The sequence below is a fragment of the Oryzias latipes genome, chromosome 17 (assembly GCF_002234675.1).
Source record: "Oryzias latipes chromosome 17, ASM223467v1".
Lineage (NCBI taxonomy): Eukaryota > Metazoa > Chordata > Actinopteri > Beloniformes > Adrianichthyidae > Oryzias > Oryzias latipes.
In genome coordinates, this window is record NC_019875.2 from 1,561,961 (window position 1) to 1,578,392 (window position 16,432).

Consider the following 16,432-nt stretch of genomic DNA (forward strand, 5'->3'; position numbering starts at 1 on the left):
CATGTTTGAAGATCTTTGGTGTTGGACCGGACGGAAAAGGAAAGAGGGGAAGAAGAGAGAGGGACGTTAGAAAGAGGGGGGGAAGGAGGGTGATAGTAGGAGGGGAAGGGGGATAAGACCATGAAGCAGCATAGAGCAACAAGTTTACTGGTTGTTAATCACCATGGTAAGGCTCAAATGCAGTACAAAAAGGGCGGAACCTGTCCACACACACACCCAAGTGTCAAACACACCTGCTAGTTGCAAAAATGTCCATCTGTCGACATGTACACAAAACAGATAGTGCTCACACGCATACTTATGCCTTAAAACCAACTAGTGTGAAACATTTCAGTCATTCAGTCACGCAAACCGCCAGTGCAAAGGTGAGCCAACACCCGTGCTCAGGTGAGTGCTCATGTTCTTCTAATATGGATGGTGGAATGTGTAAAGAAGGAAGGAGAGCGCCCAGCCATCCCCACCCCAAGACCCCCACCGCAGCAGCAACGGCAGCCGGAATCCCCCCCACGCCACACGGAAACCGGCAGGGAACAACCGCCGCCCGGGCGACCAAGCCCGCCACCCAGGCCAGGGCCAGCAGGACCGCCGCAAGGCCCCCCAGAGCCAGAGAGCAGGGAGGCACAGAGGGAAAGAGAGCGCCGCCCCAGCCCAACCAGGAGAACAGCCCCCCCGCCGCGCCGGGAGAGCCCAACGCAGGGCCCCACCGGAGAGGGACGCCCACAGCCCCAGACGAGCACCCCACCACCACCCAGGAGTTCCGGGCATCCCCCCGCCCCAACCCCAGGTACGAGCCAGGACCCCCCAAGGGAGACCCGCCCCGCACTCCAGGCAGCCATCCGCCCGGCCCACGGTTGGTCCAGGGAGGAGCAAGGCAGGGGCCCGCCGCCCCCGCCCAGGAGGGGGGAACCCCGGGGAAAAAAGAGGGCCCACAAGGGGTGTTGTAAATATGGCCCGACCAGGCTCGGCCACAGTTGGAAGTTAGGCGGGGCCCAGCGCTCAGGAGCAAGGACCAGAACCCACCCCCCAGGGACACCAACACCCCCGGCTCAGATGTAATGTGAACCCCCCCACCGCGCGGAGAGAGCACCGCCGGGCCCAGGAAGCCGGCACCCCGGGGACACGGCCGCCGCCGCAAAGGGGCCCGTACCCCCCACCAGGGAAGAGGCAGGGGACAGATGGTCCTAGGTCCCACCTTCCTTGCAAAATGTGTGTGCGTATATGTGTGTTTAAGAGGGTGTGTGTGTGCATGTGTGTGTGTTTATGTTGGGATGTATATATTGAGGGGGGAGGGGTGTGTGTACTAAGGGGGGTGCAGTTAAAATTGGCGGGTAGGGCACTAAGGGGACATCTCCTGATTACTCACAGTGATGTCCCCTCACCCTCCCCACCAAGGGGCCCTAAATGTCTAAGGTGCGGTTAAAATTGGCGGGTAGGGTGCTAGGAGGACATCTGCTGCTTGCTGGCAGTGATGTCCAAGCACCCCCCCTACCAAGGGCCCTACATGTCTAAGGTGCAAATAAAACCGAAAGAGGGGGGGACCACTCCATACGGCAACCATAGGAGGGGGGGCCACTGCCTAGTAAACCCCCCCCCCCCAAGGCTCATCGCAGGCTAATCCCCCCACCCCCTCACCCTATTATGAGGTTATATGAGGAAGGGGGTAAGTTGGGGACAGCTGGTAGACTGTCCCCCGGTGGTCAAACAGCTGTCCCCCGCCCCCCCCCCCCAGCAAGGGGGCCAGGCCCACCCAGCCCAGGGGCCCCACCCCCGGAGGCGCCGACACCCCAGGCCCAGCACCACCCACCCCACACAGAGGGAGAGGAGCCAGAAAGCGCCGGCCCCCCCCGGAGCAAGCCCAGGCCCCCACCCCCAAACGCCGGCCCTAGAAGAGCTCTGGTCAGGCCTCGACGGGACCGAGGCAGCCAACCGGCCGGGGAAACCGCCGATGGCCTCAGCGGAGACCCCGACCCGTCAACCCCCCCTGCCCCGTACCAATAGCGGCCCCCCCCCTCCCCCAGAATGCCCCCCCACCGGACCGGGCCGACAAGACCCCCCACCCCACCCCACCCCAGACCCCGCAGCCGAAGCGGATGACACCCAGAGCGCCCGGGGGCCCCAAGAGGGTTGTCTTGTCCCGCCCCAGAGCCAGGGAAGGGCTGATCCCAGCCCCAGGCGTAGATGGGAAGCCCATCCAGTGCCGCTGGGCCCCCCCCCCCAGCAGCGCCCCCCGCCAACCCCCCCCAGCACAGGCAAAGGGACCACCCCCCAAGCCAAGCCAGAACACCACCCCACCCCCCCACCACGCACCCCCACACCCAAGCCCAGAGGACCACGCAGCGCCCCAGCCCGCCCCACCCCGGCGCCGGACCCGACCCCCCGACCAACGGAGCCCCCACCACCCCCCGCCAGGCACCGGAGGCCCCGGCCCCCACCCCAGCCCACGGCAGAAGGGCAAGGAGCAGCGACGACCAGGCCCCCCCATCCCCTAAGTCATGGAGTCAGCTATGGGAGACCAGAGAGACCGAATTCTTTCAAAGTTACTTGAACCTTGGGCTGACATTTTTTCCAAGCTGATCTGATCAAGCAGCAGATTTCTGTGTTGACTTATATTTATATTTTTCTTGCTTTTCCAATTTATTAAAATAGTTTTTTTAGCAATGCAAAGAGTTATGAAAATGATAGAGCCTAATCCTCCTTCTACATCGATGGCACTCATGTCACCAAGCACACAAAGTGACGGTGAAGCTGTGATTGAAACCTTAAGCCAGACTGATAAATCGGCACATACCTGCTGCCAGAGAGCCTGGACAGGCGTGCAGAACCACAGTGCATGCATGTAATTGTCGGGTAGATTACTGTCACAGTGCTGACAAATGTCTGAGTTGCTGAGACCCATCTTGAACATCCTCTGTCCAGTGTAGTAAATTCTGCCACTTCTCTGCGCTTTACCTTTCTATGATGCTGAGCTTGAGACAAAACCCGGGAAGTCTCGCAAAACGCGTAGTCAGAAAAGGCAAGAGAAATTTAAACGCACTATGGTAGATCTGCCTGTTGAAGCAACTCCAGAAGTGGGTTTAGGGTTCAAGTTGCCATCTAACATTGTTGAAATGCAACAAAATGATCCAACTTTGTCGTCTTGTTTTGTAAAAGCAGCAGAAATGGCTGAGGAGTCGAAGAGGGAGTATCTGGTGGAGAATGGAGTTCTTTATCACCAGCAAGGTAAAGTGAAGCAACTGGTGGTTCCTCTGTTGGTTCGAGATGTAGTACTCAGCCTAGGCCACACCATACCTTGGGCTGGCCACCTAGGGAAGCAAAAAACAACTGCACGTGTGATGAAACACTTCTACTGGCCTGGCTTACGTACAGACATCCAACATTACTGTCAGAGTTGCCCTCAGTGCCAGAAAACCTCACTGAAATGTACCACCAAAGCTCCACTCCAGCCTCTCCCAATTATTGGCACTCCGTTTGAACGCCTTGGCATGGATGTAGTGGGACCAGTGGAGAAAAGTAAAGCTGGAAACCGCTACATGCTAGTCATCACAGATTATGCCACAAAGTACCCAGAGGTGTTTCCATTGAAATGTGTGAAAGCAAAAGCTGTGGCATTCTCTCTGGTTCAGTTTTTCTCCAGAGTGGGTTTCCCCCGAGAAATTTTGACAGACCAAGGTACTAACTTCATGTCTAACTTGCTTAAGCAGGTTTATCAGCTCCTGGGTGTGAGGAATCTGCGGACCACTCCTTATCATCCACAGACGGACGGGTTGACTGAACGCTTTAATCAGACGCTTAAGCAAATGCTTCGTAAGTTCGTCAATGAAACCGGGTCTGATTGGGATCAGTGGCTGCCTTATCTCCTCTTCGCATACAGAGAGGTACCCCAGGCTTCAACAGGGTTCTCCCCCTTTGAATTACTTTATGGACATGAAGTAAGGGGACCCCTGACCCTCTTAAGAGAAACCTGGGAAGGAGAGCAGGGCAGAGAAGAACCTGTCAATGCCATTCAGTATGTTATTCAAATGAGAGAAAAGCTGCAGAGGATGAGCGAGTTAGCACAGGCCCACATGGCTGATGCACAGAGACGCCAGAAGAGCTGGTATGATCAAAAAGCACGCCAGAGAAGTTTCCTGCCAGGTCAAAAAGTCCTAGTAATGCTACCCACAAGTGACAGTAAGTTGCTAGCCAAATGGCAAGGCCCCTTTGTGGTCCAAAAGAAACTTGGGGCTACAACATATCAGGTTTCCACCCCAGGTCACAAACAGTCCAGTCGTGTATTGCACGTTAACCTTCTCAAAGAATGGGTTTCCAGGACTGCAGACGATGCCATGGGACTGCTGATCAGAGATGTCAGTGAGGAGGACGAAGTGGATGAATTCCTGCCATCATCAATGCCCACCACCTTGGATTTAAACCATCTTTCTGAAAACCAACAAGCTCAGGTGAAAGCATTGATTGATTCCAGGGTCTTCCAGGAATATCCAGGATGCACAAACTTGGTGCACCATGACATTGTGCTAAAGGAGCAGGCTACAGTTAGGCGCATGAGTTACAGAGTACCAGAGCGTCTACTGGGTCCGCTAAAGGAAGAGGTTGATCACATGCTGTCCCTCGGGATCATCAAGCCTTCGAAAAGCGAGTGGTGTCATCCAGTTGTGTTGGTCCCCAAGAAGGATGGAACCATCAGATTTTGCATAGATTTTCACTATCTAAATTCTGTGTCAAAATTTGATTCCTATCCAACCCCCAGAATTGACAATCTCATTGAGTGTCTGGGAAAGGCAAAGTTTTTAACAACTATTGACCTTTGTAAGGGTTATTGGCAGGTTCCCCTTACAGAGCGGTCCCAGGAACTGACTGCTTTCCGGACACCCTGGGGGCTCTTTCAGTTTACAGTTCTTCCGTTTGGGTTGCACGGTGCCCCTGCAACTTTCCAGCGACTCATGGATCAGGTACTCGGTGGCCTAAAAGACTGTGCTTGTGCATATCTTGATGATATTGTGGTTTACAGTGCCACCTGGGAGGAACATCTAAGACATCTGAAGAAGGTTCTGGAGTGCCTGCATGCTGCGGGGTTAACCATCAATCCAGCAAAGTGTGCTTTTGCCCAGAGGGAAACGGAGTACCTTGGTTACACTATTGGAGGTGGGTTGATCAAACCACAAGTCAACAAAGTACAGGCGATTGAATCCTGCCCTCTACCACAGACAAGAAAGCAGCTAAGGTCTTTTCTTGGATTAGCGGGATTTTATCACAAGTTTATTCCAAGCTTTTCAGCCCGTGCAGCTCCGTTGACCGACATGACCGGCTCGAGATGTCCAAACAAAATCAGGTGGACTACGGAGTCTGTGACAGCATTTCGGGACATTCAGCAATCATTGAGTAAGGACCCCATACTGCACAGTCCAGATTTTAATAAACCTTTCATTTTGCAAACCGACGCATCTCAAAGAGGCATTGGAGCTGTGCTTCTACAGTACACGTCTGACGATCGACATCCTGTGGCTTACATCAGCCGAAAGCTACTCCCCAGAGAAATCCACTACTCCACTGTCGAAAAAGAGGCGCTGGCAGTCAAATGGGCTATGGACTCTTTTAAATACTACCTCTTAGGTAGAGAGTTCACCTTGGAGACCGACCACAGGGCTCTGCAATGGCTGGAGAAGATGAAGGACACTAATGCCCGGATAACGAGATGGTACCTCGCCATGCAGCCCTACAGATTCAAGGTGAACTACATCCCAGGAAGAGGAAATATCACTGCGGACTTCCTCTCTCGTGCTCCTGATGAAGGCTCCGAAGGGGAGGGGAGTGTGATGGCTGCCTACGCTGCCACACCATCAGGGCAGTAACCTCCTGCACCACACCCTACATATATCTGGTCACTTTATTTGTTTGCAGATACTTTTAGATTTCTTTTTCAAAAGTGACACATGTTTGATCATAAATGTATTAACATGTTTCAGTTTACTTTAGTATAATTTGCTTTATTAATTTGATGTTTTGTTTAAGTTACCAGTGCTAAAGGGAACAATTGCTGCTGCTGCCGCCATCTGCTGCTGGAACAATCAAGTCAGGCCTGACACAAGAATGCATGCCAGTCAGCAGAGGCCTTATATTCAGCAGGCAGCTAATTGGACTGAACCATCACCCAGAGGACAAGGAACTCTTTTTGTTTCTTTACTTTAGTTTCCATTTTGATGGTCCTTAGTTTCATTCATTGTGTATGTTAATTTATCACATGTTGGGCATTAGTTTAGTTTGTTCTCTGTGGTTTGTCTTAGTCTCTTTAAGTTCCCCCTTGTGTGTCTAGTTGGTTTGATCAGCCACTATATATGTTCCCTTGTGTTTCCAATTAGGAGGTCAGTTTGATTAAGTTTGTTTGTTCAGTTGTCCTCTGTTACATTTAAAAGCTTGAGTTAATTTTGTTACTTTGACCTCTTTTAAGGGCCCATTTTTGCCCATCTACACCTTTGTAAAATAAATTAGAAAACTTTTGATAAAACTATTTTGCTGTCCTTGTCTTTTACTGCTCGGTCCACCACAGGATTCCAGAAATCATATACCGTTTAACCCTTGTGCTGTCTTAGATGACCCCCCCCTTCCATTGAGGTGTTCTTCCTACCATGACAAAGGTGGATAAAGGTGGAAAGATTTCATGTAATCCATGGACACCAGTGAATATCACAAATCATTGAAGAAAAAAGGTTCAAGGTTGGGGTCTAGATGACCCAACTCACAATGTCAAAGTCCCTAGGATAGCACAAGGGTTACACACACTTGTGCGTTTCAGCAGCACACACACATCCTCATTCTACAACAGAAGTTTCCATCTCGCAAGGAAATACGACACATTTACTGCGTTCTAATTATTCATTTCCATTGTATTCATTTCCATTACAAGCTGCGTGCGTTCTTGAATACGCGACACGGCCGCCCGCCGGAGGATTTTATTAAATCTTCACAATTATTACTCTTCTCCTTCACTCTGTAACACCAATCATGAACGTGCACTGCTAGAGTGCAATGACTATCACTACATGTTTTGTTTGGGAACTATTTTGTGCAGCGCAATGTTACGTGTCTGTATAAATTAAGGCGGAGCCTCCTGCCCCGCGTTCTTCATGGGTGTCAGGCTTCATGGCCACCGGAAAGGTGACAAAGTGTATAATATTCTGAGTAGGGATGGGTATCGTTAAGGTTTTAACAGTACTACTACTCTTATTGATACTGCTTATCGATCCGGTATTTTAATGGTACTCTTATCAATACTTTTTGAGGACGAAAAAAAAAAAAAAAAAAATTAAGAACATAAAGTGTTTTATTTCCTCATTATGCAACAACACTGTTTTTTTTTAACAAAACATTTTACTTTATACATGAGAATGTTCCAGACAGGATATAAATTTAATCTAATTATTTTTATTCTTTATGAGAGTGATGTTTCCTTTGATCTTTTGTCCATTTTCCACAACCTTGAATAGACTTTTATCTGTCAAACACCAGAGTAAGAATTGAGTGAGATGATGGAAAGAAATTCACTTTGATGCAGACTCCTTTCTATTTATTTTTGTTTTAATCCAGTAAACCCAATAAATTATATTAATTTTACGGATGACAACTATCATTAGGCATTTATTATTATTAAGTATTAGGAATCAGCTGATAGTTTGTCACGGGTCTGGAATCATCAGCGGTGAATCTAAGCCCCGCCTCTCTACCTGTTTGTTTTGTGCAGAACACGCCGCCCCAGCGTGTTCTACACAAACAGCGCAACATACGGTCATCGTAGCAGCAAGGTGACAGCATGGTAGGGGCTCCTTGACGCAAACTTCATTAATTTTACGCAGAAACGGGTGTTCTTAGTCTAGGGCGCTCACGTGTCCCCTACGAGACTATGTGTGCGTTGCCTTGTCTTGTGTGTGCGCGCGCGGCGCGTGCCGTCTAACAACAGCCCCGCCCCCCTTGCACACAAAGACAGACAGAGCTCTCCGCTTCAACCAGAATACCGAAATTAATATCATCATTAATTAACGAAAAATTGACTGACTTGGTGAGTTAAACATGGCAGATAATGCTCATATCTTGTAGGACAATAAAAAAAAGAAAAAAGAAAAAGCCACTTCTCCAGTACCGATAGCAAAACCGTTCAGGTCAGATCTTAAAGATACTGCGGTCTTGAAGAACGTGGCCCCGGGGCTGGTTCAATACCGGGGCACGGTACCAATCCCTAATTCTGAGAAGATGTCTGTACCAGAGAGCACAGGTGAAGCCTCACATGCAGCTAGAGAGCGGTCCACTGTAGAAGAATCAACACGCACCCCCAACACACGTGTGCGCTCCTTCCTCCTACACACGCAGCGCGCGGACACACATACACATAGTCATCCTGCAACACCTATATAGTTGGTTCATTAGTTAGATAGTTGGTAGTTAGTTGTTACAATTATTTGTTAATAAAGAATACTGCGTTTTAATTGTATTCTTTGCGACACGGCCGCCGGGGGATTTTGTGGTGGGGGTGCGTGCGGTTAACTGCGATACCGCGCCCCCTGCTGGTTCATCACCGCGGTGATCAAAAATCCCACACCATTGTGATCACAGCTCTAGCTGCTATATTCCAATCAGAGTACCACTTCTATAATTGGCTGAATGGCTGCTTAAAGTTGAAATTGTGTCTATTAAGCAGCATTTCATTGAGTGTGTGGTTTCTTTTTTTTAGATGTGTTCCCAGTTCCCTAATTTGTAGAGTTGTGACTTTTTAGTTTAAAAGGACTGTATTTTTTCAGAATATTGTTGCCTAGAGACTAATTTACATCACATTCATAGAAATATTCAGTTTTCTTTAGTGTCTATTTGAGTTTTCATGAGCAGCTAGCTGCTCTCCTCTCATTTAGATTCCTTACTTTTGCTCCACAGACAGATCCTAATCTGCTCTAATTGCCATAAGTCGCAGTTAAAGCCATTTTAAATGAGTTGATTAACTTATGAGTCCAGTTTAACAGTCCTAATGGACATAGCAAAGCTCAAATGCCAGATTAAGGCTCCTGCACTGAGCTTTGCAGATCGCCGGTCTTATCTTCTCCGTAGAAAATCTGCAATTCATTTCAATTTGTTTGTGTTATTTACACTGATGTGTCCATATATCATTTTTAAAAGAATGTATTGTTTGAGCACCAACTACAGCAGATTGTTTTACTAAATGTGCAATCTGTCCAGCAGCAATCTCAACAGTAATAGAGAATGAAAGAGGATGGTGACCTTGGCAACCACTCCAGCTTCAGCTGTTAATTTTAATGTCCCCGGCATAATATCAAATTATGACAGTAATAACTAATACATGAGCTGATCTAAACAGAGTTCTAAGAGTAAAATTCATTTACTGTTAGTCCCCTGCTGCTGGGTGACAGAGTATCGTGACCTCTACACATGCATGGTGCAGCAGCCAGCCGTCTTTGGAGACAAAGCTGCGTTTGATGAATGACTGTTTTGGGTGCCAGACACCCTGTGGGAGCAGACTAGATCAAACACAGTCGACATCCACACCACATGGAGAAGCTATGACCCCCTACCCCCCTCCCCTCCCTACCTCCTCCTTAGTTACCTGATCTGTGGTTAATAAATCCAGATTCATGACTAATGGTTGCACATTTTTTCAGGAACCTGACTTCATTGGATTGCATTCATTTCTTTGCCTGAACAAATTTCCATAAATGACACTAAAGTTGAAATATTAAGTGGGTTTATCCTCAGCTGCTTCCTTCTTTCCGTATGCTGGATTTTGCTGATGTGGCCCCTCTCATGAATATTAAACGACCTGAAAAGTTCAAAAGAAACTTCACCCAATATTCAGACTAAATAGCAAAAGCATTGTTCCTCTCAGCCAGTGACCAAAAAGCAACTGATTTCCATGAGGCGGAGCCCCGCAACACTAGAACTGGATGCAACCCCTGTTGTTAAAGTAAGATATGTCCAACACAAGAGGCCCTCAGTCCTCATCTGCCTGCCCAGCTGTTGGACAGGACAAGTTATAAAAAACAAACAAATAAAAAAAAGAACTGGATGCAATTTTTCTCTCCCCATCCTCGGCAGCTACTGGATTGATCCTGGAGCAGGTGAGGGGTCCTTCAAGAGGAGAGATTTAATTAACGCCCCCTAATAGTCCCCTGGAATCTGCAGTTCTTAAATAACCTTCTCTTACCAAAAGCAACCATTTGGGTACTGTGTGTTATTACTCACCCAGAAATAGCTATTCAGTTTCAAAATTCTCAATAAATTACTTTAACTAACTCTTTTACGTCTCTTTAGCCTGCAGCTGCTGAATAATCAAACCTTTGCTGAAACACTGGCCACATATTAGACAGCAAAAGAAGTTCCAAAACAATAATTTACCCAGACACAGAGAATGGGAAACACAATCACCTGACTGACACATCATCCCACTAAAGGACAATTTGGAGGGAAAATGATAACAACCAAAAATCTTGGCAATAAACTCAAATGGTAAAAAACATTAAGTTCTAAGAATAATGAGGGAAACTTAAAAAGTAATTAAAAGCATTTAATCGAATCCTTTAAAATGCCTAGAATTTTAGGAGCTTGTTTTTGAAGTAACCCAAAAATAAATGCAGCAAATCCTTAAATTTGTACTTATACCTATACAAAGCAATTCTACCTCTTTCACCAATAAGTAAGTAAAAGAAGGTTCCTGTTACTATATTAAAGCAACATTTTCTATCAATATTGAAATGTAAACGATAGTTAGTGTGTTGCACCAAATGACCACTAGGTGTCTCGTTGCTCTAGCAAGGTAGTCGGCAAAATATGCTAAAACTACAGTGGCCCAGAAGGGTCACAACACAACACTTGAACTCACAACACATTAACTCACAACAAAACACATTAACTTACCACACAACACAAAAATTCACAACACAATAACTCACAACACATTAACTCACAACACATTAACCCACATCACAATAACCCACATCACAATAACTCACAATACATTAACTCACAACACAACACATTAACTCACAACACAACACATTAACTCACAAAACATTAACTCACAACACAACACATTAACTCACAACACAACACATTAACTCACAACACAATAACTCACAACACATTAACTCACAACACAACACATTAACTCACAACACAAAACAATAACTCACAACACAGCACAATAACTCATGACACATTAACTCACAACACATTGACCCACAACACAACACATTAACTCACAACACATTTACTCACAGCACAACACATTAACTCACAACACATTAACTCACAACACAATAACTCACAACACAACACATTAACTCACAACACAACACATTAACTCACAACACATTGACCCACAACACAACACATTAACTCACAACACATTAGCCCACAACACAACACATTACTCACAGCACAACACAATAACTCACAACACATTCACTCACAACACATTGACCCACAACACAACACAATAACTCACAACACATTAACTCACAACACGATAACTCACAACACAACACATTAACTCACAACACAACACAATAACTCACAACACAGCACAATAACTCACATCACAACACAATAACTCACAACACAGCACAATAACTCACAACACAACACAATAACTCACAACACATTAACTCACAGCACAACACATTAACTCACAGCACATTGACCAACAACACAACACATTAACTCACAACACATTAGCCCACAACACAACACATTACTCACAGCACAACACAATAACTCACAACACATTCACTCACAACACATTGACCCACAACACAATAACTCACAACACATTAACTCACAACACGATAACTCACAACACAACACATTAACTCACAACACAACACAATAACTCACAACACAGCACAATAACTCACATCACAACACAATAACTCACAACACAGCACAATAACTCACAACACAACACATTAACTCACAACACAACACATTAACTCACAACACATTAACTCACAACACATTGACCCACAACACAACACATTAACTCACAACACATTAGCCCACAACACAACACATTACTCACAGCACAACACAATAACTCACAACACATTCACTCACAACACATTGACCCACAACACAACACAATAACTCACAACACATTAACTCACAACACGATAACTCACAACACAACACATTAACTCACAACACAACACAATAACTCACAACACAGCACAATAACTCACATCACAACACAATAACTCACAACACAGCACAATAACTCACAACACAACACATTAACTCACAACACAACACATTAACTCACAACACAACACATTAACTCACAACACATTGACCCACAACACAACACATTAACTCACAACACATTAGCCCACAACACAACACATTACTCACAGCACAACACAATAACTCACAACACATTCACTCACAACACATTGACCCACAACACAACACAATAACTCACAACACATTAACTCACAACACAATAACTCACAACACATTAACTCACAACACAACACATTAACTCACAACACAAAACAATAACTCACAACACAGCACAATAACTCATGACACATTAACTCACAACACATTGACCCACAACACAACACATTAACTCACAACACATTTACTCACAGCACAACACATTAACTCACAACACATTAACTCACAACACAATAACTCACAACACAACACATTAACTCACAACACAACACATTAACTCACAACACATTGACCCACAACACAACACATTAACTCACAACACATTAGCCCACAACACAACACATTACTCACAGCACAACACAATAACTCACAACACATTCACTCACAACACATTGACCCACAACACAACACAATAACTCACAACACATTAACTCACAACACGATAACTCACAACACAACACATTAACTCACAACACAACACAATAACTCACAACACAGCACAATAACTCACATCACAACACAATAACTCACAACACAGCACAATAACTCACAACACAACACATTAACTCACAACACAACACATTAACTCACAACACAACACATTAACTCACAACACATTGACCCACAACACAACACATTAACTCACAACACATTAGCCCACAACACAACACATTACTCACAGCACAACACAATAACTCACAACACATTCACTCACAACACATTGACCCACAACACAACACAATAATTCACAACACATTAACTCACAACACGATAACTCACAACACAACACATTAACTCACAACACAACACAATAACTCACAACACAGCACAATAACTCACATCACAACACAATAACTCACAACACAGCACAATAATTCACAACACAACACAATAACTCACAACACAGCACAATAACTCACAACACATTAACTCACAACACAATAACTCACAACACAACACAATAACTCACAACACAACACATTAACCCACAACACAACACAATAACTCACAACACATTAACTCACAACACAACACATTACTCACAGCACAACACAATAACTCACAACACATTAACTCACAACACATTGACCCACAACACAATAACTCACAACACATTAACTCACAACACATTAACCCACATCACAATAACCCACATCACAATAACTCACAACACATTAACTCACAAAACAACACATTTACTCACAACACAACACATTTACTCACAACACAACACATTAACTCACAAAACATTAACTCACAACACAACACATTAACTCAGCACAACACAATAACTCACAGCACAATAACTCACGACACATTAACTCACAACACATTGACCCACAACACAACACATTAACTCACAGCACATTAACTCACAACACAACACATTAACTCACAACACATTAACTCACAACACAACACATTAACTCACAGCACATTAACTCACAGCACAACACAATAACTCACAGCACATTTACTCACAACACATTAACTCACAACACAACACATTACTCACAGCACAACACAATAACTCACAACACATTAACTCACAACACAACACAATAACTCACAACACAGCACAATAACTCACAACACATTGACCCACAACACAACACAATAACTCACAACACATTAACTCACAGCACAACACAATAACTCATAACACATTAACTCACAACACATTGACCCACAACACAACACAATAACTCACAACACATTAACTCACAGCACAACACAATAACTCACAACACATTAACTCACAACACAATAACTCACAACACAACACAATAACTCACAACACAACACAATAACTCACAACACAGCACAATAACTCACAACACATCAACTTACAACACATTAACCCATAACACAACACAATAACTCACAACACATTAACTCACAACACAACACATTACTCACAGCACAACACAATAACTCACAACACAATAACTCACAACACAGCACAATAACTCACAACACATTAACTCACAACACATTGACCCACAACACAATAACTCACAACACATTAACTCACAGCACAACACATTAACTCACAACACATTGACCCACAACACAACACATTAACTCACAACACATTTACTCACAACACATTAACTCACAACACAACACATTACTCACAGCACAACACAATAACTCACAACACATTAACTCACAACACAGCACAATAACTCACAACACAGCACAATAACTCACAACACATTAACTCACAACACATTGACCCACAACACAACACATTAACTCACAAAACATTGACCCACAACACAACACAATAACTCACAACACATTAACTCACAGCACAACACAATAACTCACAACACATTAACTCACAGCACAACACATTAACTCACAACACATTGACCCACAACACAACACATTAACTCACAACACATTTACTCACAACACATTAACTCACAACACAACACATTACTCACAGCACAACACAATAACTCACAACACAATAACTCACAACACAACACAATAACTCACAACACAGCACAATAACTCACAACACAACACAATAACTCACAACACAGCACAATAACTCACAACACATTAACTTACAACACATTAACCCACAACACAACACAATAACTCACAACACATTAACTCACAACACAACACATTACTCACAGCACAACACATTAACTCACAACACAATAACTCACAACACAGCACAATAACTCACAACACATTAACTCACAACACATTGACCCACAACACAACACATTAACTCACAACACATTTACTCACAACACATTAACTCACAACACAACACAATAACTCACAACACAGCACAATAACTCACAACACAACACAATAACTCACAACACAGCACAATAACTCACAACACATTAACTTACAACACATTAACCCACAACACAACACAATAACTCACAACGCAACACAATAACTTACAACACAACACAATAACTCACAACAAAACACAATAACTCACAACACAACACATTAACTCACAACACAACACAATAACTCACAACAGAACACATTAACTCACAACACAAGCTGAGAGTTGTTTTCCCCTGCGCTCTTCAGTGGATTCTACACAGCTAAATACGGTTGTTAATAGCAGCAGGTTGACACGATAGTCGGGGCGCTCTGGCACAAGCGCAGCAGCACGAGGATGAAAGACATCAACATTTACCATTTACCATAAAATGATGATGACAAGTTATTTCCTTTACTGTAAATTAACCAAATACCAACTGTAGTTCACATGGCCACCTCCAGCATCCCTCTGTACGAGGCATCTGCACCCCTGTTCCTCAAGAGCTGCTGCTCTGCTTGTTTTGAAGCTAAACCCAATTCAGTTATTGGTGATAAGTTGGTTTGAGTTTCTCACTAACTGAACACAGCTGATCCAGGGGACCAGCAATCACGGAAGCAGGGTCAGCGCCCAAACTCTTGTGTTTACGCATAGCTAAGCAAGTTTCTACAACTGTTTTCAAAACGCACAACTATTGAAGATGTTTTAAAAATTTAAATCTGGTTGAACTTTGACTATATAGGGATTCTTATTTGGTGGTGACATATGAATGTGGTCCCCTTTAATGTCACGGAAGTGCCAACCATTTAAAAATTGATCATGGAAGGGGAAAAAAATAATAATTGTGGTTTATGGAATTATAGAATACCAAGTCTTTTATACATCAGAATAGAGCCTGGAGCAATATTCGCAAGATTCACACCCTTTTGACATTTTACACCAAGCCTCTTCCAACTGTAGGTGGCAGGCATGCGTTAGTAAACAGTAGAAAAAGAAAAAAAACGAAAAGCCCCTTCCTGCTTGATCAACGTGAACGCCATATGTTAAATGTGCTTTCAAGAGTCTTCTTGACACACATCACATGCCCAGTGTGAATGTATCTTTCTACATTCATCTGTGACAACTTCTGTTTTGCTTCCAATTCTCAAAAGTTGGACTTTCTTTGAATCGTTTCTGTAA

The 16,432-nt window shown here is 44.4% G+C and overlaps 1 protein-coding gene across 2 annotated transcripts in view; it reads right to left on the reverse strand.

Moving 5' to 3' along the window:
- Positions 1-16,432, reverse strand: part of LOC101156435 (contactin-associated protein-like 4) — a 199,148-nt gene that overhangs the window by 170,529 nt on the left and 12,187 nt on the right. The gene's annotated exons all lie outside the window — the stretch shown is intronic.